Source organism: Mastomys coucha, unplaced genomic scaffold (assembly GCF_008632895.1).
Source record: "Mastomys coucha isolate ucsf_1 unplaced genomic scaffold, UCSF_Mcou_1 pScaffold4, whole genome shotgun sequence".
NCBI classification, from domain to species: Eukaryota; Metazoa; Chordata; class Mammalia; order Rodentia; family Muridae; genus Mastomys; species Mastomys coucha.
Genome location: NW_022196910.1, coordinates 1,712,009 through 1,716,842, shown reverse-complemented (window position 1 = coordinate 1,716,842; position 4,834 = coordinate 1,712,009).

Below are 4,834 nucleotides of genomic sequence, written 5' to 3'. Positions count from 1 at the left end.
AGAGAAAGAGAGAGAGAGAGAAACTTGGGACCCAGGAAGAATGTGGCTTTTCCAGACTTCCCTTCTTTCAAACAGAATCTAGAATCTTCTCTCTAACAGACAGGGAGACAGGTCATTCATTGCTCTTTGTCTAAATAGTGAGTCATATGCAGGTGATAAGTCCGGGTGGGGCACCCAGGGCACTACTCCTGGACGCCTGGATGTGGGGCAGAAGTGGGTACCAGGTCCTTGTGACAGTACCAGGGATGGGTTGTTTGGGGCTGGGGAGCGGGGCTGCATGGAAGATGCTCCATCTTCAGAGGGGGAGGTTGAAGGTAGTTGTAGGAAGGCCCTCTGGGAGAGAGGCCCACGGTGGGGGGCTCTGTGCTGGGGCACAGTCAGGTGTCAGGGTGCATTAAAAGGGGATGGGGGAGCCAGGCTTCCTCGGAGGCACCCAGGTGCTCCGTGTGAGAGAGTGAAGCCCAAGCCTCTCTCTCCTCAGCAGACATCAAGCATGGCTCCCCACCCCCACTCCTTCTAGGTTATTAATTTTTCAGAGAAGAAAATGCTTTTTGTATTTTTTTCCAGGCAAAATATTGATAATAGGCTTAATGTGAGTTTCCTGCTTTTGTGTGTGTGTGTGTGTGTGGAGAGAGAGAGAGAGAGAGAGAGAGAGAGAGAGAGCTCCCCGCTCTCTGCAGAGGCAGCCCCCTCCTGCTCTGTCTGCAGGGACGCCCCACACCCCAAGCCCCCCACCTTAGTCCTAACAAAGCCAGACGCCCGCCCCTAGCTGGGTCGATGCCCCGCCTGGGGAACCACAGCCTGCTTAAGTCTGTTTAAAATGTCTGCTTCTTTCTCTCGTAGCCTTGGAGATGCAGGAGGATAAGAACCTGTGCGGTTCACTCACAGGTGCAATTACTGGGCACCTACTGTGTGCAAATGCCCAGCAGGACTAAGACAACAGAGGAGTTTAGACAAGGCCAGCTAGAGGGTTCAGCAGAGGAAGGGGCTTGCTGCCAAGCTTCACAACCTCTGCACCCATAAGAGGGAGAGGACACACACACACACACACACACACACACACACACACACCCTGTTGTCCTCTGATGTCCGCATGGCAGCCATGGCAAGCATGCACACGCACACAGTTGTAAACAAATGTAACACATGCCAGCCACGAGTGTCCCACGACATTGCGGTTAAGCCTGGTAAGGGATCCTACTGAGGAGACACTGCCTCAAGGGGAGGAGCCCTAGGCAACCACACAGCCCTAGGCAACCTGAGGCAGGAGACTTGCTTGGAGTTCATTACAAACTTGAGTTACATAGTGAGACCTTGTCTATGTTTGGTTTGGTTTGCTTTCTTTTTGGTTTTTGTTTTTTTGTTTTGAGATAGGGTCTCTCTTTGTAGCTCCGGTCCGCTTGGAATTCTCCATGTAGTCCAATTTAACTTCAAACTCAGAGAAATCCTCCTGCCTCTGCCCCCTGAGTGCTGGGACTAAAGGCATTGGCCACCATAACTGGCCTTTTCTTCTTCTTCTTTAGTTCTTTCATTCTTTCTTTTATTTGTTTGAGACGGGGGCCTCACTATGTAGCCTTGGCTGTCCTGGAACTCTCTCTGTAGACCAGGCTGGCCTCAAAAACAGAGATACACCTGCCTGTGCCTCCCAAACACTGAGATGAAAAAGATGGGCTGGGGCTGGTGAGATGGCTCAGCAGGGAAGAGCACCGACTGCTCTTCGGAAGGTCATGAGTTCAAATCCCAGCAACCACATGGTGGCTCACAACCACCCATAATGAGATCTGACGCCCTCATCTGGTGAGTCTGAAGACAGCTACAGTGTACTTACATATAATAAATAAATAAATCTTTAAAAAAAAAAAAAGAAAAAGATGGGCTGGAAAAGATGTGCACCACCACTGCCAGCCAGCCATTTTTTTAAAAAAAAAACACAGGGTCCTGTGTAGCCCAGGTTAGCCTCCAACTAGCTACAAAGCTGAGAGCAGCCCTAGATTCTTCTCCCTCTCGCCTCCAATTCACTGTCTCATGCCCTCAAGTTCTTACTCACTTTTGCTGTGGGATGCCTACCATTCTCTGCCTAGGGAGCCCCTCCAGACCTTGTTAACCAGAGGACTCCCTCAGCACCAGCGCAGCATTATTAATACAGTCTCTTCCACCAGTGTTTGTAAAGCACAGACCCTCCAAACTTGTGGAGAATCCGGTCCCTGGGTGCCGTGGCTTTGTGTCACTCTCTTGGCCAGGTTCTGGCACACACCCAATACCTCAGCACTCTGGTAGCTGAGGCAGGAGGACCAGACATTCAATGTCCTCCTCAGCTGCATAGTGAACTCAAGGCAAGCCTGGGCTAAAGATTCAAATCTGCATTTGACTGAGAATGTTCAGGAAGCTGTGAACTGAGGCACAATTGGAGTTTTGAAAGAATAATGAGAAAAGTTCATAAGTGTGCTCTGCTCTTTTGTTGAAGTGAGCTCACAAAACCAGACAGAAATGGGAGAGGAGAAAAAAAGATTTATTTCTGACCTCAGTAGCAAAAGGCTTCCTTCCACCATGGTGGGGAAGCTTGGAGGAGCAGGCTAGCTCCTGCTAGAGTATGGGAGGAGCTTCACATCACAGGGAGATGGGAGGGGGGTGGTGGTGGTGGTGGTGGTGGACAGGAAGCAGGGCACGGTGTAACTTAAGGTGTAACTTTCAAAAGCGACCCCAGTGGCTGACTTCATTTATCAGGGGCACCTGGTTCCACGGACTCCAATAGCAGTGGCACCCGGTCAGACACAAGCACGTGAGTCTCTCAAAGCCAGACCCTAGTTCTGTGTTCCTGCTGCCATGACTAAAACAAGACAGAAGCAACTGGACTCAGGAGGAGGGGTTCATCTGGCACACAGCTCTCACTCCAACTAGGAGGGACATCAGGACCCTGGAGGCAGGACCTGAAGCAGAGGCTGTTGGGAGCCCTGGCTTGCTCCCCAAAGCTCACTCAGTGTTGTTTTTTTACACAGCCAGGCCCAGAGAGGATATCACAGAGGTGGGCTACGCCCTTCAACATCAGCTGGCCCCAGCCTCACTCCACAGGCCAGTCTGATGGGCAGCTGAGGTTGCCCCCAGGTGGCCCCAGGTCTGTGACACATTAGCAGTGCATGGTTAACTATGATAATGTGTTTCCGGAAGAGGGTTATTTTTGCTCCGCCTTTGATTTGGAGTGGTTACATCCACAGATGGAGTCTAATTGTCCAACACACAGGTGAACAACAGGAGACACCATTGCCATGTCCCAGCGGCTACCTGGGACCAAGCAGGACAACTGAAACCAGCAAGCCACCTGCATTCTCTTTTTGCATTGCCTGCTGGGGAGCTCCGGGCTAAAATTATGGCCCATTGGTAGCAAGCATGTAAAAGCACTGCCGTGGGTCTTAAGGACCTGGTTTCCCTCAAGTTCCTATCTCCACCCAACTCTTAACTTATTTAAATATGCTCTCTTCTTTTTTGTTGTTGTGTTTTGTTTCTTATTTTGTTTGTTGTTTCTTCCACTTCCGTGTTTTTGTTTTTGTTTTTTGTTTGTTTTTCGAGATGTTTTCTCTGTATAGCCCTGGCTGTCCTGGAACTCACTCTTTAGACCAGGCTGGCCTCATACTCAGAAATCCACCTGCCTCTGCCGCCTGAGTGCTGGGATTAAAGGCGTGCACCACCACTGGCCCTGCTCGGCTTCTGTCTTTAGGGAGGCAGATGGCACCCATGTTCTTGCAGGGTGTAATGTTTCCTGCCTTTAACCCAGCACTCAGAAAGCAGAGGCAGGAGCATCTCTTTGAGTTCCAGGTCAACCTGGTCTACATAGCAAAGTACTCCGCCACCCAGAGTTATGTAGTGAGAGCCTGTATCAAGAAACAAATTGGAAAAGAAAAAGAGAAAAAGAAAAAGAAAAAGAAAAAAATCTCTGGGCGAGAAAGCTGGCTGGGCCCTTAAGAAGGCACACTGCTCTTCCGAAGGACCCAAGTTCGGTTTCCAAAACCAGCTGTGCCGCCAGCTCCAGAAGACCAGGCGCCCCCTTCTGGGCACCGCGCACACTGCATGCACTGCTGCTCATACATGCAGGGAACACACTTAAACAGGACAACAGTAGTGATGCCAGCTTTGAAAGGAAACAAATTGGCACAGCCTTGTCCAGAGGCCCAAGTGACCTAGACCGGTTTCTCGAGACTCTCTGCTGTGGGGATTGTTGTGTCAGATTAACAATTCACACCCTTGGGCTGCTGAGGTGGCTCCCAGCTGCCAGTGGACAGGGTCATGTGGCCCAGTGACTAGATACATAGTCACTAAGTATCTGAGGCTGAGTCAGGAGGGCCAGGAGTTCAAGGTCATCCTCAGCCACATAGTGAATTTGAGGCTAGCCTGGACTACATGAGACCCTGTCTCCAAAGGCAGATGGTGGATGGGGACAGGGAAAGGAGGAGAGAAAGAGAAGGAAGGGCCGCTGAGTGGAAAACACACACCCTGATGACCTCTTCTGGCGGTTTGCTCACTGAGAGGTGGGGCTCTGAGGGAAGGGCTGCAGCCTGGACAGGGAAGAGGGCGCCTCCCTGCCTCTCACCTTCCTGAGGGACTCACAGTGTGGAGGCTGAGCCTGCCTTGCTGGCTGCAGCTCCTCAGAAAGATCAATGAGGGAATCAATCCCAGCAGCAGTTTCCTCTGGGAGTTTCCCTCCTGAGTTCCAGCCTCCACTCCCCAGCCTCACTCCCCAGCCTCACTCCCCAGCCTCACTCCCCAGCCTCCATTCCACAGCCTCCACTCCCCAGCCTCCACTCCCCCAACCTCACTCCACCAGTCTCCATTCCACAGCCTC